The sequence below is a fragment of the Petaurus breviceps genome, unplaced genomic scaffold (genome assembly GCF_028583685.1).
Source record: "Petaurus breviceps papuanus isolate PSGF00001 unplaced genomic scaffold, PetGlider_PUasm1.0 551, whole genome shotgun sequence".
NCBI classification, from domain to species: domain Eukaryota; kingdom Metazoa; phylum Chordata; class Mammalia; order Diprotodontia; family Petauridae; genus Petaurus; species Petaurus breviceps.
This window is the reverse complement of record NW_027186372.1, coordinates 41,162,636-41,186,439: the sequence shown is the minus strand read 5'-3', so window position 1 is coordinate 41,186,439 and position 23,804 is coordinate 41,162,636. Positions and strand designations below refer to the sequence as shown.

The window sequence follows — 23,804 nt, the reverse complement described above, 5'->3', positions numbered from 1 at the left end:
GTTTCTTTTTAGTAGCTCTTTGGAGGATAAGTTGGAGGTAAGAAGAAGCTGGAATAAAGGAGACAAATTAGGAGCTTCCATGGTAGTCTGGTAAGAGGCTATGAAGACCAGAACTGGCAACGTAGCTGATTAAGTGAAAAGGACATATAACAAATGGCATGGAGGCAGAATCCTGCTAATGTGGCCAGACTCTGGAGATAATTACTGAGAAAGAAAAAAAGTCAAGGATGATTCTGAGACTAAGCATCTGGGTTACTAGGCACAGAATGGTTCCCTCAGTGGAATCAGGAAGAAATTTGGAGGTGGAGTGAGTTTACCAGAAAGATAATGAGGACTATTGTCTTAATTATGTTTTTTCATACGTTTGAGTTCCAAATTTTCTTCCTCCCTCCCTAACATTCCACACCTCCCCCAAATGGTAAGCAATTTAATATAGGTTATAGATTCACAATCATGTAGAACATATTTCTATACGAATCATGTTGTGAAAGAAGAAACAAATTAAAAGAAAAAAACACAGAAAATAGTATGCTTCAATCTCCATTTAGAATCCATCAGTTCTTTCTCTGTATGTAGATAGAATTTTCCATCATGAGTCCTTTGGAATTGTCTTCAATAATTGTATTGCTGAAAAGAGGTAGATCATTCATATTCTATCACTGCACAATGTCATTGATAATATGTGCAATATTCTGGTTCTGCTGACCTCACTTTGTATCAGTTCATGTAAGCCTCAAAGTTTTTTTGAAATCTGCTTGCTCATCATTTCTTATAGAATAATAGTATTCCATTACATTCATATACCATAACATATTTAGCCATTCCCCATTTGATGACATTCCCTCAATTTCCATGTTTTTGCCCCCACAAAAAGAGCTGCCATAAATATTTTTATACAAGTAGGTGCTTTTCTCTTAAAAAAATTTTTTTTTGGCATGTAGACCTAGTAATGGTGTTACTGGATCAAAGCATATGCATATGCACAGTAATGAGGACTATTCTTAACATAGTGCGTTTGTGATGCCTATGGGACATCCAGGAGGAGGTATCCCAGTAGCCAGTGACCAATGCAGAATTCCAACTGAGAAGAGGATGATGCTACTGAAACATTGTCTGGAAGATCTGGGCCTTAAAAAGTGTCTTGAGCAGGTATATACCTGAAGTACACCAACGAATAGTTTTCACTGAGTTATATAATTTCTTATCAAATTTAATTTTTTATTTAATTTAGAATTTAAACAATTAATTTCTAAATCTGATCCCCCTAAGTACATGTTGTATTGCTGCAACCACATCCTTTAATCTGACCACTGTTGCAAATAGTGATAAATGGTCAGTCAACTCTAGTCTCTTTTTCATGTCCTGGAGGTCCACAGATATGTAGAATGTCATGTAAAATAAGAATTTAATTTCACTGAATTAAATTCAATGAATTTTTAATGCCCACTGTGTGGAAAGCTCTCCACCAAAGTCCTTCTCTTGTGCTTCATCTTGGCACATAAGTGACCTCAGGAAGTCCAAGTGAAAGAGGAAAGTAGATAGTGTCAAAGCACAGAAGTAGTCTTTTCATGCTCCACTGAATGGCTACTATTTCTGTCTTGGTAGCCAGTTCTTTTCAAAATAACTTTGATGTACTCACCCACTTCCCTATCCCCCATGGGGAAGGAGAAAGGTAGCACATTGAATGCAAACAGAAACCTTTGCTTTTTCTCCCTGTATTTTTTATCCAAGAGCCCACTAGAAAAGGCCAGGGCAAACGTATCATTGGAAGGGACTCAGCTTCAAGGACAGTACAAGAAGAAGTAGAAAGGGCCCATCTCTAGTCGTGTTCATTCATGTGTGATTTAGCCAGAGGGAATCAGGGAAGACTCTTGAGATTATACCCATTACTCAATGATGAAAAACAATACAGTCACATCCCTCAAGGAGCTTACCCTCTTCTTGGGGATACATGTCAAATAGGCACAATGTAATTTAAAGTGTTATAGGGGAAAAGGAAAGAGCCAGTGCATTCTAGGATGATCTGAAAAGGGGAAAATCACTTTCAGATCAGGACAATCTGTGACTACTTCTTGAAAGGAGTATCATCTGAACTAAGCCTCAAGGAAAGAAAATTTCATGAAGTGAAGATGAAGGAGTTCTTTCTCTATTCCTCTCCCCCTGCCCTTATCCTAAACGTACCTTCTCATCACTTTTGTCATGGAAAGAGAATTTTGATAGGATTTGCTTTTCAGAAAATCTGGTTGCCTTATGTCTCCTTCCATACTTGACCTTAGCCCAAAAAGACTAACAGGCAATATATCCCTTTCCTGCAAGAGTTATTCCCGCTCCACTTTAAGGTTTTGTTTCTTAGCTAATAGCCTGCCACAATGTTTCTTCAGTGGGTATATATGAATATGGTATGAAACCCAGTATGAATCCAGGTTTAAGGGAGACAATTCTTTATCAATCATTTGTCATAGTCTTACCCTGTTCCTTTTACTTTTTGATTGAGATTTACATCAACATTGGAATTTCATGGCTTATGGTTCCCCTTCAAGCCTAGGCAGTCAGTGGCATTGCAATCATTTCCATAGCCACGAACTTCGATGTCACAAAGAGTCATAAATTCTACTTGGGAATATATTACAGGAGGAGATGAGTTACTATGATAGCTGGCTTTAATTATGTAAATGTCATTTGTAATAAGATATAAAGAAAAAAACACATAAATGATGCAAAGTAACAAAGAATTTCTCTAGTTAAAAAACCTGTACTCTGTATTAAAAAAAATATTAATGACTTTACAACTGGGTGAGCTAGTCAGCCAAGAACTGTAAGCATCTCTTAGTGTATTGTATAGGGGTCATAGATTTAGAACTAAAAGGGAGAACCTTAGAGAGCATCTTGTCCACCTTCCCTTTGTTTTCCAGAGAAGGTCATAGAGGTACAGAGAGATTAAATAAGCAGTAGCTTCAGAACCAAGATTTGAACCCAGGTGTTCTGATTCCAAAATCCAGTGCTTTATCCATCATGCCACAAAAAATTAAGGCATGAGTCCTATTTCCAAAAAAAAATTAAAATCTACATTGATTTAGAGCAGATAAGCATGGGATAAGCACACGAGTGATACCTCAGTACCATATCATACTATAATTTTTGGAGGATCTGTGATTCTATCAGTGCAGGTCCTTTCTCAACAAAAGCAGAGTCTAACATTTCCATGACTTCTGATATGACATTATATCTCTTGTTGGTCTACTTCTGGCAATAAACGTTCTTGAATTTAGGCAGGCTGGTTTTTCAATAAAAGCTATGCAATGTTCATCGCCAGGATTTCATGCTGAAGACTTTTGTACTTGGTAGTTTTCCAGAAATTGCATTCTTTGGGATAGCTTTCAAGAACCCAAGATCATCTCTATGAAACAGACCAAGACTTCTTATACATTGCTTCCTCCTTTTTTATGGAAGAAACAGCATATGAACTTTGTTTTACTGTAGATGATGGACATAGATTACACACCAGGCTCGAGAATGAATAAGTGAATGAATGAATAAAAAACCCAACAAGGATTTTGATTGGGTGGTACATAGGAAGAACATATCTTCATAGGAAAAGAGGTGATGGAGGAAAGGGAAGAACCTGGAAATGACAATGGGAAGTAAGGAGTATTCCAACGACCCTGCCTCTACCTGTGAATTAAGGAAAATGAGTAAAAGTACATCCAGAACTGGAAGGGGTGAGGAGGAAGTCTGAATCACCAGAAGGAAGCCAGTTTTCAGTAAGAGTTAATAAATGGAAGGACTAGGAGAGGAATAGAGATTTAAGATGAAGGGACGTTTGTTGCTTATGGAGCAGGCATTCCAGAGGGTACAGTATGTGTGTGTGGGGGCTGGGTAGAGTTAGCATGATAGGATTTGAGGGGGATGGAAATAAGGCATAAGATGGCAGGAGATAAGGTATGGAATTTGAATGATGATCTATAAGAATTCAGAGTCACTAAGATTTCAAAGGTATGACTAGGTGTGAGAATGTTTATCATGAAATGGAAGGTACCAGTACTTTACCCTGAAAGGACATGGACAGCAGGTGATGGGAGACCTGATGTCAAAAGGAAGTTTGCTCTTCTTTGCTCTGGAGTTTTTCCACATCCCAGTTGTGATATTGGACTAGCAATCAGAGATGGAGGTGCTGTGTGCTGGTATAGATGGAATTGGTTGCTTTGTGGCGGATGGAAGATGCCTTCCCTGAGCCCTAGAAGCCTTTCCTCAGGGGATACATGACACCCAGGAGGAGATAGAGCCTGTTCTACTTTTCTTTCATTCTCACATGAATAAGACATATATCACATGAGAATAAGACTATCTGCCTCACTAAGCTTAGACAAGGGGAAGGTTAGATTTACCACTGGAGGAGAACTTAGTTGTAGAATTGAAAACAACTTGAACTAAAATCCCAGAGTTGAACAAAATGGATTTTTCTCTAACCACTTAGTTTTCAAGAAAATTTAATAAGAGAAAACATATTTTTTCTAAGTAAATGGAAGACCATTATTATATAAAAATCATTTTCTGCCTCTGGTCCTAGGACTACTTTGGGAATAAAATCTGAAAAACAAAACATACATCAGTTCTGTGCTCATTCTTGGCCAGAGCCAAATGTGTGTGGGGGAACAAGTTGCAAAAGTTTTGCTTTTGCTTCTAAATTTGGATAAACTACTTCAGTTCTGTCATTCTGACTGAAATAATATTTGGGGGGGGGGGGAAGCCTTCATTGACAAAAGTCAAGTTTATTCATTTTTCCAGAGGCTGGTATGACAGAAGGAGGCGCAAAGAATTGCCATTTTTAACCTTGTTTTTGCAAATTGTTCTCTTGTGCTGAAATGAGAAAACCAGATCTTCTCCCTTGTGATATCCAAGAAGGGAATGGAAGCCCAGAAGCCTTAGCTTTTAGAGATGAGGACCCATTAATAAATCCTACCCTGAATTAAAAAAAAAGGACAACCTTCCTCCTTCAACTCCCCCCACTCCTCAAGCTCATTAGTGTCAATTTGGGAATTTCCTTTGAGAACAGGCTAGCCTTTTGGTAGCAATGTGACTGGGACTACCTAATTCTAATAGAATGAAACCAAAGGAAAGACTTCTCCCATCTGGCTTACAGTAGTTCCAGATGACTGCTGTGCACAGTTAGGTCTCTGATCTTCACAGATATTGGCAGTGGCCAGTAAGGCTGACGAAATCTTGTGGTAGGGAGGGAGGCATGTTAATTCTTCCTTGGTTCATATTCAGAGCTGGACTCCAACTATGTCTTCATAGAGAAAAAGGCCTGGGTCTCGGGTCTCTGTCCAGAGCATTGAACCTTTCTTTCCAAAAAGTGCCTGAGAATATATGATGACCTACAGGAGGTGAGTTCTAAAGAGGCCTCAAGATAGGCTTTTGAGTGGAACAAGGCTTTTTGTATCAGTAAAACAGTAAAGTATTGATTAGAATTTTGCTCATCTTATGTCTCTCCTAAGTGAGTGTTGCCTTTTTTGAACAACTTGTCTTATGTAGGGAAGTTTATTTAAAAAGAGCTTAAGGTGGTATTGGGAATGAGGGAGTTTCACAGGAGAGTTTTATTTCTTAATGAAAGCACATGGGCCTTAAAAAGAAAAAAAAAACCCAGTGACTTAACAGAGTTCCAGATATCATATTTTAACCAGATTTCCTGGCTAGGAAAAGGCGAGTGGAAAGGGGCCAGACAAGGAGTTGTCAAAAGGTGGGAATGAATCATACAGTTGGGGGGGGGAGGGGCGCATGTAGGACAATGACCCCAAGACTTAGAAACTCATTTTTATAATCTAATTACAACTGACCAATATCAGTTATTAAGCATGATCTGGATTCCTAGGTGATGTATTGCTCCTCCAAAAAAGTGGTCTGTAAGCCGGACAGGCAGAGTCCAGACGAACTTCCATGCAGTTGGAACCTCTGTTGGGAAGAAGCCCCCACTAGGGTTTTTACAAAGTAAAGAGCTTTTTATTGGAGTTCAGAATCATTCCTTCATTTGTATTATTCAATAAAGCAGGTATTTCCTGGATCCCCCAAAACATGGCCCAGCCTTTGAGCAGATGTGGGCCCAGTGCCTTGACCCTGGTCCTCAGCCAGATGTACCTGCTTTGATTATCCATGCAAGGGGAGTAGCTAATGAGTAACCCTTTTGCCAAGTGGGCTGCTTTTCAACTGAGCTGCTTGGGGGTGTTGGAAAAAATAAAAATGGCCTCTTTTTACTGTTAGACTGTTTTGAGAGTGGCAGGTGGCCAATCCAGGGTGCCACAATTTTAAAAAAAAACATTTCTGGCTATCCAGCTAAAGTTTCAGAGTGAATGTGTTGTAGTCAGAACTTAACATTGAAGGAATTCATCAGTTAAGCCATTCCACTGAGAGATGTGTACAGTCAGAGTAAAAAAGAACTGATTTTCAGGTTTGTAAAATATCTCCAAATATTTTTTTTTCCTTTAAGGCCATGACAATTCTTAGGCATCCTTACAGAAGATTTTCCAACTAAAGTGAACAGCTCTTTGGGGAACCCAAGTCTCAGTTGATTTCTGGATGTCCCATCAGGCCACTCAAAGTTTTGTCTTCCATATTGGCTGTTCTCTTTTCCACTTTCCTAAAAGCTAACTGATAGAATGTCAAGTTTTTCCAATACCCCCAAGCTGAAGAGAGCAGGGCTCATGTATGCCCTGGAATGAAATCTTTGCAAAATGTTCATGAGACCAGGCCAGCATGCATGGAGAATAAGTATGGAAGACTGATGACAGCAAAGTGACAGAAACAATAAAGAAACATTTCCGAGGGGGAGAAGGGGAGTGGTCATTTGAGTGTAGCTTTAAAACCCCTCCTCCTAAAATATTACCATTTCCTCCCACATGAGCCTGGGTAATTCATTTCTGCATCTGGAAAATTTACTCTCAAGGCAGAGTCTAAGGGGGCAGTGCATTTAACCTCTTTGATGAGTCATTTTCCGGATGATTTTCTCTTTTTCTGTTCTCTAAGAAACCACAATTGTTTGAACCTGGTCTTGTTTCAATTATAGTTTGCAAGCTAGCGACTTGATGCCATGCTTGTCTCACCTCAGATTTCCAAAGGCATACTTCCCAAATGGATACCCTGATATTCACGATCCCTCCAGGTGGCTAGAAGACAGATTGTTCATCAGAAAGGCATGCATCAAAATGTCCCACTCACTGTGGAAGATTCTTCTGTAGGAAAGTGGTGAGACTGCTTCCTTTGCTTCAAGCAATCAGCATGGGCAGACAACAACTTATTTATTTATTTATTTTTATTTGTTATAGTAACAAGGGTTGGAAGAGCTCAATTTAGTCAATGAATAGCTCAACAATAGCTACCTCAGCAACTTATTTTTTTGGTGGTAAGAAATTTGTAGAAATGCATTTATGCCTTTAAAATAAATTGCTTTAAAAGAGGCAGGTAGATGGATAGGGTGCTGTGACTGGCATCAAGAACTGAGCTCAAATCCCTGGGAAAGTCACTTAACCTGTCTCATTTTCCTCATCTGTAAAATGGGGATTTTACTAGCACTTACCTCCCAGAGTTACTGTGAGGATCAAATGAGATAATATTTGTAAGGCACTTTGCAAACTCTATTTGCACTATATTAATGCTAACAATTATAAAATTTAAAGAAGCTGTAGTAGGGCAAAAGAGAAGTGATATTAAGACAGATCTCTCAAAAAGGAACATTGTTTTTCAGTCATGTCTGACTCTTTGTGACCCCATTTAGGGTTTTCTTGGTAAAGATATTAGAAAGGTTGGCCATTTCCTCCTCTAATTCCTTTTATACATGAGGAAACTGAGGTAAACAGGGTTAAATGACTAAAAAAACAGGGTTACACAGATACTGAGTGTCTGAGGCTGGATATCAACTCAGGTCTTTCTGATTCCAGGGCCAGTGCTCTATCCAGCATCCCACCTAGTTGCCCCTTTAAGGAGTGGCCAAAGGTTAAAAGCATATGTAAAGTGGGGTACACTGGAAAGAGAGCTGGATCTGGAGCCAAAAGACCTGAATCTGAGCATAGATTCTATTACTGTGCAGACCCTGGCAAATCATTTAACCCCCTTAGGCCTCAATTTTCTCATCTATAAAATGAGCACGTTGAATGACAGCTCTAAATCCTATGCTGCTACTGCATATTTAGTCTGTGGGAGAAAGCTAAGTGAAACAGGTGTAACTCTAGGAAATGTCTGTTGTCATTCCTTGAAAAAACTCAAAGCAAATGCCCTATGGGGTGGATCGATGACTTTATCTTTGTCTTTGATGGACAGCAGGTTGTGGCAGATTAGCTGCTATGAGAACAAAACCTACTGGTGAACTGAATCAACAAAAGAGACAGGGCCTTTGTTTGTTGGAAATGCACACTAATTCTGGAGATGAAACTTTGCTTTGTTGCATCTTGGACACATACAGTATATCCCTATAGTACAAAGTGCATCATATTACATTGTTTAAGTTTATTGAGTTGGGTAGATTGGATGATGTTGGAAGACTCTTCCACAGCTTTAAATTTAATGATTTTATATTTCATGTTGACATACTTATGAATGAATTATTCAGTTTGAATGCATTGCTAGTGAGGTCATCGTGACAGACCCACATATCCACATAGGACAATAGCTTTATCATATTCCATGGTCTTGAACTATAACCATATCTAAAATCTTTGATTTCAAGTGGGAATGAGTGAAGAAATAATGTGTAGTTTAGTATAAGGAGAAATGGACTTGGAATCAAATGACCTGGGTTCAAATCTTCATCCCTTTTCTTGCTTGTGTTTTCTGGGGTAAATGGCTTCTTTTCTGGGGACTTTATTTTCTTCATCTTCAAAATTTGGAGGTTGAAATAGATGATTTCTAAGCACCTCTGATTCCAGTTCTGAAACTTATAACTCCTAAGATCCAAAACAAACCTATCCCCACTTCTAGAAAAAACTCCCTTTTCATGCTGATAGTATGCATTGGCATCATTTTTGTGCTAATGAAGGATTTCTAGATTGTATACCCTTCAATGGCATGTCCCATGTCTTTATTTTCATGTTTGTCCTGGACCTGGGGCTTCACTGATGTGAGAAATTCCTACATAGGAGAACTCTTGCTACTAAAGCAGATCAGTAAGTGTTCCATAGAAAGTGTTCCATCCTTATAGAATTAGTGTTTCTTGGAGGCTCCAAGAGGGTAAGCAATTTGTCCAGCATCCCCCAATCTCCACTGGTTAAGGTGGATTTTTGGATCTGGTCTTCTTGACTCCAAGATCAGCTCCTTATCCACATCACCATGAAACCTTGTCTTAATATCTCACCTGGTACCTAAGGTAGTATAATACAGTAGGTGCTTAGGAAACATTTGTTGACTTTCCAGGAACAAGTGATTTTCTGGAAAGTTCTTAAGATGCAAAGGTATCATTAGTAGGATTCAATTAAATTTAGTTTAGTTCAAGAAACAATTAATAAAGACCTACTATGTACAAGGCATTAAGGTCCCACTAGTAGGGGGAAGTCTCCCACTTGTGGGGAGTGGGTTGAAAAATCCAAAATGAAATTAGTCCCTGACTTGGTATAACTTATATTCTACTGGACAAGAGGTGGAGTGAAGTGGACATCTGAGAAATAACAAGACAGCAGTGCCAATTACAATTTAGGAGTGTTTATTAACTGCAGTGACCACCTCCCCAATAGGGAAGACAACAACAAGTCTCCTGAAAGGTGCATTTTTATAGAATAATATGTTGCTAATAACAAAGTGTTGTTCCAAGGGGGGGGTGCCATTTCTAGTAAAGTCTTGGGTACCTAACAAGAACAGGCTTGTATCTGGGCTAACAAGAACAGACTTGTATCTGGGGTATGTTTCTAGCAACACATGTGAAAAGTTCCTTCACTTTTATGGCTTATCAGGTAGGTGGTTTTCAAGGACCCTGGTAGGGGCCCCTTCTAGCAGGTTTAGGGGGTTTTGATGTATAATTTCTGGTGGGTACTTCACTCCTCCCTTTTTCTTGTTCATAGTTGAAACTCTTAATCAACTGAGTCCAGGGGACTGTCCCCTTGCACTAGGGCTGTGGTACCCACCACTGCCGATCCTGCCATGCCAAGGCCAACCCCCCCAAAATGGGGGCTGCCAGCAAAAAGGTGTTCCTGCATACAAGCAGTCAGAAGTTAAGCTCAGGTTGGAGGAACTTGGGGTCTACCAAAGTGCTGCCTGAGTCTGCAGGGGTGATGGTAATGGGTGAAACAGGGGGGGCCATCCAGGATTCGATCGCCACCAGGAGGTGGGTTGAAGACTGGGTTGGGACTGGTGGGAGTAAGATCCCTTGGCACCGGAGTGCATTGAATAGTGAACAAGGCCCCAGGGTCCCTTTTGTGACATAAAACCTGATTCCCCAAGGTGTCCCAGTTTTCCAATCCTGTTTGGTTCAATCCAAAACCCTGATGACAGCTAGGTTACAAGACAAGGGTATTACAACAAAATGAAATGTGGTGGTCACAGCTGCTACCAGAGACCCAGTCAGCAATGGTTGCACAATCCCAATTGGCACAGTGATATTTCCCCTATCCCCCTCAATCAGGGGACCCATCCTCAGGGCAGACATATGACTGGGTTGACCAAAGGCTGCTTTTCTGCCCATATCTCCACAAGCAGCACCATCGCACCCCCTCCCCCCAGAATACATTCCAATATAGGGAAACAACATGAACCTGGGGTCGAGCAGGGCACAGTGATAAAAAAAAGGGTGGGCTGGCCATGAGTCACATTTTTGCAATTAGAGTCCTATCAATTGTCTTAGTAAGAGTCCAAGACTACAAGGTGGGAGTACAGGAGTTGGAACTGGCCAAAGGCAGGAATGCCAGGAACAGGAGCATCAGGGCAGTCTCTTAATCTTCAGTTGTAAGTCACCAGAGCGGTGGATTCAGGCTTTTCTTCTGGCCACCTTAACAGTGGAGTGGTCTGGTACACCGCTCGGACTGTGTCCTGGATGTCTTGGAGAACTTGGAGGGACTGAGAAGTAAATCATTAACAGTCGTACGTAACAGCATCTGTCACCCAAAGTACAATAAGAGGTGGGGTGCCAAACAGAATCTCAAAAAGGGGAATGAATTTTACACATAATCTTCAGTTACAAATGTTAACACTTGCTTAGATGATGGAATAACTAAAAATTCAGATCAAAACGGGGGAAGTACAATGAGCAAGCACGAATAAGTAGGGGAAGGGAAGGGAATAAGCATTTATATAGCATCTAATATGGGCCAGGCATTGTGTTAAATTCTTCACAAATATTATCTCCTTTTAATGAGATAACAACAACCATGTGGGGTAGGCATTATTATTACCTCACCTTCCATTTGACAGTTGAGGAAACTGAGGTAAAGAGAGGTTAAGTGATTTGCCTAGGAGTCCCTTACCTAGCAAGTATTTGAGATCACATTTAAACTCATTTCTTCCTGACTCTTATGTCCAGCACTCTTTCTACTGAGCCACTTAGCTACCACATAATTACAAAATTCACTAGGGAGGGAAGGATTAGGGATTCTTCACCATTTTTTGAGTTCTGGACACCTTGATAGTCTGGTGAATCCCATATATGCCGTATCTGAACACTATTTTTAAGTGCATAAGTAATGGGACTTTTGGAGCATGACCTAAAATGGAGGTAACCCTAAGTGGGCTTGCTTGGGCATGCCCCTATCTCCTAAGGTGGAGGTGGTTGCACTCTTTGTGCCTTACCATTTCGATGAGCATAGTCTTCTTCCATTGACTGTGTAAACAGAACAGGTTGTCTTTAAAACTCATGAGACTGAGATGACAGTTCTTTTTCTGCCTCTATTTCTGGCTAGTACCCTTTCTTGATGTACCTAGGGGGTAAAAATCACAGTTTATTAGTGAGAGAGGTAGTACTTTCTTCCCTTACTCTCCCTCTCTTCCACCCAAATTCTAAGAAATGGACCCGAGGGTATTTCTATTTGTATTCTTTTGTCTTCAGTTTCATGTATTGTGGTGTTCCCTATTGGACTCTAATTCAGACCACAGAAGCCTTGAAGCTAGCATACAAAGCTGGAGTTTGTAGCCAGTCAGTCTGTTAGGGAAGCCCTGAGAAAAAAGTGTGGCTGAGGATGGAGCCTGAGGTGGATTTTGGGCTTGGAACTGGAATTTCATGCTCTATAATAGGAACAGAGCTAAGGTATAAGCTCTCAAAACTGAGGCGGTACAAAGAAAGGATTATGTCTCCCACAGGTTGAAAGAGTAAATTCATGTATTTGTGATTATAGCTTTTGAAGTAAATATTCTTTTGTAAAACCTAATGACTGTTTGTGGCTAAATTGGGAATTGAGGTGAAGGGGATTCCCTTACAACTGGAAGAATGCCATCAGTGGGGGCTGGAGCCATTTGTAGAAAGCCTGGATACCCCTTGTTCCTCTTAAGGGTAATAGAGAATCATGGAGAAGGGGATGAGGTGGAAGCTATCTGGCCTTCAGGCAATAGGGGCCATGGTAGTCAATGTTACATATAAATAAAAATGCATAAGAATATAAGCGAAACCAATTATTCTGAAATTTAGTTATGCAAAAATATTTTTTAAAACCTAAGTTCACAGATCCAGGTTAAGAAACCCTCAACTAAGGGAATCATTGACATAGTGAATGTGAAGGCACTTTGGAAAACATAAAGCCCTTTTCAAATATGGTATTATAATCATAAAAGTAATAGCTATAACATATGGCCTAGAATCCCAGCTCTTGGCTTATGTGTACTAGGTTCAATGTTGAGGGGGTTTTATAAACCAGTCTCTTTGATAGTGCCCCTTACCCAAGGAATATTAGATTATGACTGCATCTGGGTCTAATACTAGTCAAGGGCCAGGGTCAAGTTTCTTTCTCTAAATTTTGAATGACCTTCATCATGTATGTTCCTCAGCTCTGACGCGTGGTCCAATATCTCCTGTTCTTGCTCCAGAACTCTTGGTCTATCGATCTTCCTATGGGTGGTTTAACTTCCATATTCCACCACTGTTCCTTGATACTGTGCTATTACCTCTTCATGACTGCCAGCCCCAAGGCTTAGGGGTTCCCTGAGTTTTGATTGTGTGTGTGTGTGTGTGTGTGTGCTATGTGAATATGCAAGCAAGCTTCCTCTATTTCTCCAGGGACCAAAGTGTGCTGAATGTAGTCTTTCTCCTATCTTCATCTTTCAGCTTTGGTCTCTTGGTGTATTCTCTCTTTATTAATTAGCTGAGAGGAAAACTTCCATATCTCTATGATTTACCATTCCTCTACCCAACTTTGAATATCCACAAAAGCTCTAATTTTAGTCAGTGGGCAGCTGTGTGCCCTGTGAATAGTGTTGGAAAATGAAGGGAAGGAAAGAAAATGACTGATAAGTGAGATAGTGCAAGAAACAGGAGATGTTTTAGATGTTTTCCTAGCAGGACACATGTGATTGAAGTGAGTGGAAACTTTTCTTTTCCTCAGCCTGGGCAGCCAGTTGTGTGAGAACAATATGTTGCTTGCAAGGAAGGATACTGAAGGGATACAGTCGGGGTAACCTTTTCAACACCTGCAAGAGTTGGCAAGGTTAACGACTGTTAAGCCACCAATTTGATGGCATTTCCCATGAGACCAAAGACTCCAAAGCATGATGGAAAAATTTTATCGGGTCAAGTGTTATATAAAGCCTTTTAATAGTTAGGGAGAGAAAAACAAAAAGAATTCTTAGGAGGCCTAGAATTTCACTCCTACAACTTCATTGCCACTAACAAAATTCCTTCACTAAAGGCAAGAAAGTCATAGGTGACCATCCCAAGGTAACAACTTATGTAGGGGAACTCAATGAGTCAATTATACCCTTAGGCACCTGACTGTTTTTTCTTCTTTTATGTTTGTTCTTTCCTGATCTTAAGTAAACAGTTATCTGTCTTGGAATGGATATGCCCAGGTATGAAATCAACCCAATGAGTTTGAGACATACGAAGCTCTCATGAGTTTGGTGATTAATTGCAATAGGTGAGCAGTAGCTGGAAACTTTTAGAGAGGACAGCCATTAATGAAAATATTGGCTCAAGCCTGGACATTTTATCTGTAGATGTGCTCTGAGTTGTTTGGACAGTGCAGAGATGAGGTGAAATATATAACTGTTAACTAGCAGACTCGCAAACTATTTTATCTTATGACAAGGTTTATATATCAGTCTTACAGAAAGATGCAACAGTAATCATACATTAAGCTACTGAATTCTGTTTTAGCCATTTTGTTCATCTATACCGAGAGTCTTTTATGTTTAGCGCTTCCTAGCGTGGAGGAATAAATTATCTGTTCTATGCCTGATTCATACTGTGCCTCGAGTACCTCTTTGTATTATTTCTTTTTGGAAAAGCCCTAGAACTGAGTCATGATCTAAACTATAGTCAAATTGTCACTGGGGCATTGGAATCAGGGTTTAAAAAGCCAAAGAATTTGAGATAAGGATTTAGCTGCTCTTATTAGAGACTAGCCTTGCCAGAACCAAACTCAATCCAAACATCATGCTTGGGAAAAGAATGGGGTGTAGCACAGTACACCAGCTTCTGTGGACCTAGCAGTCATTCTGAAAGGAAATATCTTTTAGCTCATTATGATATCATATGCTGAATTTTAGTCTTTTTCAGGGGAGGTTCAGTGGAAAGAGGGACTCATTCAGGATATTTTTGAGTGAATAATGGACTCAAATGTTTTAGAAACCTAGATGTAACAATGGGGCACTACATACATAGGTATGCACCCTTCCTCCTCCACCCCAACTCCACACAAACACATCAGCTTTGTTCAATAGTAAGCAGAGCACATGCTACCCAACCCCTGCAAAAAACAAAAATCCTCTTGGATCAGGTGAACCCTTCCAAATAAATAATACATTGTCACCTTGGCAGACTGGTGAAGATGATAGCTATTGAATATAGAAGTAAGTATAGCCATCATCCAATTAGCTTGTGTGAGGTGGTTAGGCTTGGAAACAAAAGATGACAAAGATGCCTAGATAGAAATTGCATTGGCTGCAGTGTGGTTGTCTTACAATACTTATTGTAGTGAGGGATTGCCAGCCATTGTTGGTTTTTTTGGCTAACACTTTATCATATCCAAGCAGTGTAGCTGATGGAAAGAATATTGGACTTGGATCCTATCTCTGTCACCTGTGATCTGTTCGATCTGGGGCAAGTTTTTAAACCTCCCTGAGTATTGATTTCCTCAACTGTAATGTGAGGGAATTCTACTAGGTGACCTCTGAGTGCCCTTCCTGCTCTTATGCAATGATCATTTGAAACCTTACAAATCCATGGCGTTGTTATTTGTCCTTCGTTTTGGAAAGGACCAATGACATCATTGGATGATGTCTTGATTTGCTTGTGAATTGGGTTTAAGTGAGGCAGAGTTGAACAAAGTAGTCAGTTTCACTCTTTCTTTTAGAGTGATTGAAGTCTAGTGATAGGACAAAAGTCAAAATGACTGGCAACAGCCTGGGATATAGTGGATTACTTTGGTGTCTTTGACGTCTGACCAAACTCTCAGTGCTCCAAAATGCCTGCTAAAGTTGCCTTCATGGACATTAGAATAAATTATTCTCATTCATCCATTCCACTGGGGGAAGTCTTCACACACTTGGGGTAGAAATCACCCTAACTCACAAATGGGTTTGAGGCCTATCAGTCACCCTCAATCTAGTTTAGCCTGTTTGCTGAGATGGTTTTACCAGGGCGTGGCAGCTGCATATGCTACATCCTCTTGGAGACACAGGTGAGAGTGGGGTGAAAATGGACACCAAAAGTTGATAAGTGACCTGAAGAGGGCTCAGCAGCCAGAGGTGCCATTCCATACCTACTGTCAAGACAAGCTGGAATCACAAGACCCACACTGTTGGTCAACTCTAACTCCCAGCTATGTGACCTTGTATAGATTACTTTCCTCCATAGGTCTCTTTTCCCTTTTTATTAAATGAAGGGATTAGACTGATTGACCTCTAAAGTGCCTTCCAATATTCATGATCTGTAACTCTGTTCCTTGACTCCAGGCTGTATCCTTAACCCACAGTCAGATTTCTTGTAAGTCTGTCCTGCTGGACATGAAAGGGTAAAGGAAGCATAGATTAATTCAAATCCCGCACATCTCAAAAAAGACATCAAAAACTGCCATCAACCAGCGGCGGGTCATTGTCATCATCCTCATGAACAAAAGGACTCTACCTTCACCAAAACATTATTAAGTGCCTATTATTTCTAAGGCCCTAGGCTGAGTGCTGTGGCTACACAGGCAGCAGCAGCCTGGCCCATAAGTTGCTTATCACAGCAATATTCTAATTCTTTTGCTAGTTATACTTTGTAATGGGTCTGTGACCCCTGGTTGCTTCATTATAGCATTTTTTAAGGTTTGCAAAGCCACGATCCTTATAATACCCCTATGAGGCAGGTGCCATTATTATTCCCATTTCATAGATGGAGAAACTGAAGCTGAGTAACGTTAAATGGCTTGCACTAGGTCATCATACAGCTAGTAAGTGGCTGAGATCAGATTCAAACTGTGTTACTTATTTGCCTCAAACTCAAAAGGTACTAGGGTCTTCTTCCAGATCCCTTGACATTATATTGATGCCAGTGGGACATGTGGGTTCCATTTGTCATTCTTTGCTTTCACTAGATGACTGACTCCTTTCCTGGTCACGCACCCCTCTAATGATGTTCTTTATGTGGTTTCTCTGGTGCATTTCTCTGCTGGTGATATTTCAGCCTACTCATGTTCCACTGTGGGCCTCTCACTGTGGGCATTTTAGGTGAGTTGAAACTAATTCTTTGGAAACTTTTGATATTGTTATTTGCAGCCTTACTGCATTGCTAGAAGACTATGGATTTCAAAACTTTAAACTTAAGAATTTGCTTTAGGGGAAAGCTTGAAGTTATTTAAAACCCGATGCAGTTTGCCACAGGAATAATAATAGTGGCCAATTCTGCATTTATGTCAATTTTCTTATTTCTCAAATAAGAAGGACACTTGTGATTTGATGTATTGTCATTCCCATTCTACAGGTGGGAAAACTGAAGCTCAGAGAAGTGATGTCTTTTCCAAAATCACACGGGTATTAAGTGGCAAAGCCACTTAGTTTGAGTCCAGGCCCTCTCACTCTAAATCCAGTCCTCTTTTCACCAGGGAGGACTCGCTCTATAAAACAGAATTAGTTTAATATAGTAATCTACAAACTAAGGACCCTGTCTGATAAAGATTGGCCAAATTTGCCATAATGAAGAATAAAGAAGCCATGTTGAACACTTTGGAAACTCAGATTTTGCAGCTGATAGGGAGCACTGCATTTGGAGTAAAGATTATCTAATCCTACCTAAGACACTTCCTGGTTATATATCCTTAGACAAGTCACTTAACTTCTCATAGCCTCGATTTCCTCATTTGTGAAGTTGTAAGGTGGGACCTGATGACCTCACAAGTACAATCCAACTGTGATGCTATTGGTCCCAAAGTACTGACAAAGTCTCCAAAACTTCCCTGGAGCTGTAGACTAGCCTAATTCAGAGGAAGAGATAGAAATGAGAAAGAGCTTTGTAAGCTGGGAACACATAATTGCATGAGAATTTCAAAATGCCATGCCTATTTTTCAGATCTACATTAAAATGCAAAATCATTTGATACAATTCAAAGTCACATGGACAGATGCTTTTAAAGAAGGGGAAAAATCTTATTTTAAGAAGCAAAGCTAAGTTGAAAGTGTTTTTAAAGTCCAATAGTGACTCTGTGACTATTTGGAAAGAAATCCCTAGACTTATTTGAAGATTCCAGAATGAAAGGAAATTACTGTGCTTCAGAAGAGAAGAACAAGTTTGCTTTTCCACACACGAAGAAAGACATGCACTTCCTCTGCCAGGTTAGTTGCTAGGAGCAAATGAGGAACTTCTGGAGCAATGAAGCCCTTTCAAACCACCGGGGGATCATTTAGGAAATTGCTGGGGCAGCATAGCCCGAATGCCAGCCTCGTGATGGGAAGGCAAAAAGGCGATTCTGGGGAGAATCTGGCCAAGCCAATGTCCCTTTAAACAGCAGGAAGCAGGAGGGAAATATGTGCTGTCACATCCAAGGGAATTCTCATTTACGCCACACACCAAGTGCTTTGATGCTATACCACTCATTTCCAAGAAGGATGGAGATGGAACAGGAAATGGCAAATAAGAGACAGAGTCTCTCTCTTTTGTTTCCACTTTAAATAAGACTCAGTCTGATAATAGGTAAAATGCTACTTTAGTATCATCTGGTATCTGTTTGGCCACTGGTCTTAGGAGGAGTACATGATTTTCCCTCAGTTCTCAGGGCAAGTTTTTTTTTTCCTCTTCCCAGATTTAACTAAAATGTGTTGAACATACTCAACTATCATGGTTTCTGGGTACATAATAGCTAATAGCTAAAATGTATGTGGTGCTTATTATGTACCAGGTACTATATTAAGTGCTTTCCAATTATTATCTCATTTGATCCTCACAGCCCTGAAAGGTAGGTGCTATTATTATTCCTGTTTTACAGATGAGGGAACTGAGGCAGGCAGCGTTTACACAACTAATCTAGTTTGAGGACAATTTGAATTTGGGTCTTCCTGATTCTAGATGCAGAGTTCTATCAACTGTGCCACCCCATAAGAGACCATTGTGTCATTAGAAAACTTGTTAATGACTATGTACTAAATATATACTAGCTTACCCCTGAGAGGCAATATGACAAAGTGGAATTGGTGTGAGGAGTTTAATTTCCATCTCAGGCAACTTATTTCCAGTCAGTCAGTCAAAGAGTGTTTATTAAGCATTTGCTATGTGATTGTCACTGAGCTAAACTGGGTATACAAAAAAAGGGCAGAAATAATTCCTACCCTCAAGGAACTCACAATCTAATATAGGCAATGACGTGTGAACAACTGTACAAAAAAGATATACCTCAATAATTTTTCAATTGTGTCTGACTCTTTGTGGTCCCATTTAGGATTTTCTTGGCAAAGATATGGTAGTGGTTTGCCATTTCCTTCTCACTTTACAGATGATAAAATTGAGGCAAATGGGATTATGTGTCTTGCCTAGGGTCACACAGATAGTGTCTGAAGGCCAGATTTGACCTTGGAAGATGGATCTTCCTGACTTCAGGTCTAGCACTCTGTGCCATCTAGCTATCCAACAAGATATATACAGGATTCGTTGGAAATATTCAACAGGGAGAATTTAGCATTAAGGGGCCTGGAAAAGCTTATTGCAGAAGGTGGGCTTTTAGTGGAGACTTGAAGGAAGCCAAGAAAGCCAAAAGGAAGAGAGGAGGAGGCTATTGCAGATGCATTTAGTCAGGAGTCTTCTGTGAAGCAAGCAGACCAGTGTCACTGGGTCACTGAGTATGTGGAGGGGAGTAAGGCATGAGAGAACTATAAAGATGGGAAGGGGCAAGGTTACAAAAGGGTTTAAAAGTCAAACAGATGATTTTAAATTTGATCCAAGAGGTAGTCAGAACCCGCTGGAGTTTATTGTATAGGGCGGGTAATGTAGAATAATCAAACCTGCTCATTTGGGAGATTACTTTGGTGGCTGAATGGAGGAAGGGTTGGGGCAGAGAAACAAGGCACCTTCCAGCAGGCTATTGATGTGATGACGGCCCACAGTTGCATAGGATGGTGTCAATGTCAGTGGAGAGAAGACGGCATATGGGAGAAATGTTATAAAGACTGAATGAACCACCTTCATATCTATGACCCTATGACCTCTCCTTCCAATTCTTTAATTTTTGTGATTGGCAACACCATTTTCCTCAGACACCCTAAATTTAGGGTGTCATCTTTGATTCTTTCTTTTCTCTCATTGCCTATATTCAATCAATTCCCAAATTCTATTGATTCTCTGTAATATTGCTCCCATTCATTCTCTCCTTTCCCCATACATTGCCACTATTCTATTTAAGGACCACCCTCACTTGGACTACAGCAGTGGTTTTCAAAGGTTGTACCTTGGCTCACTATTGTGCCCAAATTCTCATTATGTATTCATGTCAGATAGTCAATAAATATTTATTAAGAGGCTGCTGTGTATCAGGTACTGTACTAAGCTCTAGGGCAAAAGACAATTTATATCCTCAAGGAACTCATGATATAATGCCACGAATTACATTTGCAGTTATGTGGATGCATATCACCCAATCTGCCTACAGTATGCTTCTACCCCTAATGGAGAAGAATATTGCTGGCTCATGAGCAAAAATCTGAGAACTGCTGAACTATTGTAAAAGCCCCTAAAATAGTCCTTCTACCATCAATATTTTCTACCAGTAATCTATCCTTTGGTCAGTAAAAATGACCAAAATAATTTCCCTAAGTCCTAAGTGTGACACCATGACACTCTTCTAGTAAAAAAATCTTTGCTGTTCTTGTGGTTGGAGGTGATGGTGGCAAGGATACTGGAGTGGTTTGCTATTTCCTTTTCCAGCTCACTTTATAGATGAAGAACTGAGGCAAACTTGGTTAAATGACTTGCCCAGGGTCACACAGCTAGTAAGTGTCCAAGGTCAGATTTGAACTCAGGAAGATGAATCTTCCTGACTCTAGACTTGGAGTTTTATCCACTGCACCATCTAGGTACCCAGTGTATTGTATAGGGACTATTTAAATGCTTATTTCTTCCCTCTGTCCTCTTCCCTCACCACTAAAACAATAGTACCTATGCCCAGGGTTGTTGTGAGGATAAAAGTTAAAATTTATAAAATGCTTTGGAAATCTTCAAGCATTATACAAATGCTAACTATCCCATGTTAAATGGTATCCTTTGAGGGAGAGTCACATGACATTTATTGTGTTTGTGTAAACAGCCCCTAGCCTCATATCTTGTATGAAGTAGGTATTGAATCAAATATTTTTAAATAAAGAGTGGAATCTATCTTTATTATCATCATTAGCAGCAGCATCACTATTTGACTAGTTTAGGGAGTTCCTGTTGAAGGGAGGAACCCACTAAAGTTTCAGAGAGTTGCCTGAAGCAGTGATAAGTTGAATTACTCATCCAGGATCACACAACCAGAAGTGGGACCAAAGCCCACATTTTTTCTGCCTGACTAGCTTTGTATCTACTCTTCCATGCTCTTTCTCAATGATCATTGGGTTATTAAACAAGGCAGCAGCACGACTGAATAGTGTAGAGAAAAAGGAAAGGCATTTGGAGTCATTGGACATGAGCTCCTATCCCAGTTCTGTGATATCTGGAACTGTGGACAGTCATTTGACATGTCTGGGGCTCAGTTTCCTCATCTGGAAAATATAAAAATTGGATTAGATGGCCTCAGAGATCCCTCACAACTTTGGATTTATGATCTTTTGATTCTGTGACCTGCTGTGAGCAGAACTATATGCTAGGCACTGGGAGAGATTTATAATTTAGATAAAATATAGTTCTTATTCTCACCTTTGCTGGGTACAATAAAAGTACAAACACATCATCTAAAATGCTAGAGAGATACAAAACTTAAGACAGAATATTTTTAGTACTGAGTGTGCAACAAAAACCAAGAATGCAATTTACATTTTGCGAAATTAACTAGTTAGCTTCTTAAGGGTGATAGTACATACAAATAATTATAGCACAAAAATGACATGCTAAATGAATTAGAGAGGTACAAGCAAAATATTAGGTTAGATCTGAGAAGGAGAAAGTCATTATCCACTGGGAGGACCCATGTGACAGAAAATCTGTAAACTGGATCTCTAGGAGCTGGGTCTTCATAAAAACTGTGACCTATGCAAGCTCAGAGTCATAATCACCATTGCCTCAATTGGGAAGAAAACTATGAAGATCATTCTCTTCTTGGGATAGTATAGTCAAAAGGAGGAAAAGGTTTATGGTTAAGCAATGAGGTCTTTGAATTCATTGAACCCTGTTCATTTTTGTTGGAGTTTTCCACTATAAGAACCTTTGGCTTCAAAGAGACTCTGAAGTTCAAAAACTCCTTCCTACTCCCATTAATGTTCTTCTCAAGTGCTTTATCATAACTTGGCAATGACCTTGGTCTTCTAATGTCTGTGATTTTGTTACTAAGTTGAGAAAACTTTGACTATGAACCCTTGATGAACTGGGTACTTGTCCAAGAGAAACCCCAGGAGTTTATTACATGTCTTGTCAATTCTGTAACATTTCTCAAGTTCTGTAATCTTTTCTTTGCTCACATGAACATTATCCTATTTCTAGACCTCATTACCTCTGGCCTGTATTATTGCAACAGGCTTCTTTGGCATTTAAAGTCTTTTGTAACCTCATTTGAATTTCTCTTTCTAGCCTTATTATACTTTACTCCCCTTCATTCAGGTTAAGTTTTAGTCAAACTCCCTTTCTTGCCCATGGCATTTCATCTACCACCTCTAGGCTTTTGACTGGCTTTTCACCAATGCAAGAATGTACTTCCTCTTCACCTTCACCTTTTAAAATTCCTAGTTTCTTTCAAAATTTAGCTCAAACTTTACCTTAGCATGAAACTTTTTAAAATTTCTTCCTCTCCTCCCATTTACTTGTGCTTTTCTGCTACCTAAATCCCCTTGTTTTTATGTTATGTATTTTATGCTTATATATCTATGTATATGTGTATATGTATACCTGAAAACATTTTATATATATATAAATATATACCTATGTGTATATATGTATATATAATGTGTGTGTTGTCAGTTCCAATAGAACATAAGCTCCTTGAGGTCAGCGACTGTTTTATTTATGTCTTTCTATCCTCAGTCCCTACACTGCTCTTCTACGAGAATGAAGGATGAAAAACAATCTTTATGGTGAATGGTAGGGGCTTAATAAATGCTGACTTATTGAAAGATTACTTGGTTAACAGGTTGGCCAAGAGATGAGGAAATTTGGGATATAGAAGCTCTCTAGGATCATCTCCTAAATTATAAGATTATGTTCTCATTAGTGATAGGAAGAGAACTCACACTGACAAAATCTTAGATCCTTGCAGTAGAACACTTCTACCAAAAAATGACAAATAATACCATGCCCAGAAAATATTGAGAAGAATGAGCTATATGGGATGTTGGAATACATATATACCATCAAAATAAGGTCAAAATGAGTACATGATTTAGACATAAAGAGTGATACCAGAAGCAAATTAGCAGAGCAAAGAAGTGTTTACTTGTCAGTTCTATGGTGAAGGGAAGAATTTATGACTGAACAAGAGATAACTTCTATTATTAAATGTAAAATAGATCATTTTGGTTATATTAAGTTAAAAAGGTTTTGTACAAACAAAACCAACGCAACCAAGATTAGAAGGAAAGAAGAAAGTTGGGAAACTATTTATAGCAAGTGTCTCTGATAAAGGCTCCATTTCTCAAATATGGAGAGAACTGAGTCAAATTTATAAGAATACAAGCCATTCCCCTATTGATAAATGGTCAAAGGGAATGAAAAGGCCATTTTCATATGAAGAAATCAAAGGTTTCCATAGTCATATGAAGAAATGCTCTAAGTCACTAATGGTTAGAGAAATGCAAATTAAAACAACTCTGAGGTACCACCTCTTACCTATAAGATTGGCTAATATGACAGAAAAGGAAAATGACAAATGATAAATGTTGGAGAGGATGTGGAAAAATTGGGACACCAATGCATTGTTGGTGGAGTTGTGAATTGATCCAATCACTCTGGAGAGCAATTTGGAACAATGCCCAAAAGGCAATTAAACTGGGCAAACCCTTTGATTCACCAATACTAGATCTGCATCCTAAAGAGATCACAA

At 39.6% G+C, this 23,804-nt stretch overlaps 1 long non-coding RNA gene across 3 annotated transcripts in view; it reads left to right on the top strand.

The window, feature by feature from the left end:
* The first annotated feature begins 5,220 nt into the window (after window positions 1-5,220).
* LOC138172590 (uncharacterized) overlaps window positions 5,221-23,804 on the top strand; it is a 118,531-nt gene continuing 99,947 nt past the window's right edge. Inside the window, exon 1 of one of the 3 annotated variants that reach the window (XR_011171167.1) lies at window positions 5,221-5,384. This is a non-coding gene — a long non-coding RNA (uncharacterized lncRNA). The remainder of the gene's footprint in view (window positions 5,385-23,804) is intronic. The other 2 variants (XR_011171166.1, XR_011171168.1) reach the window with 2 other exon arrangements.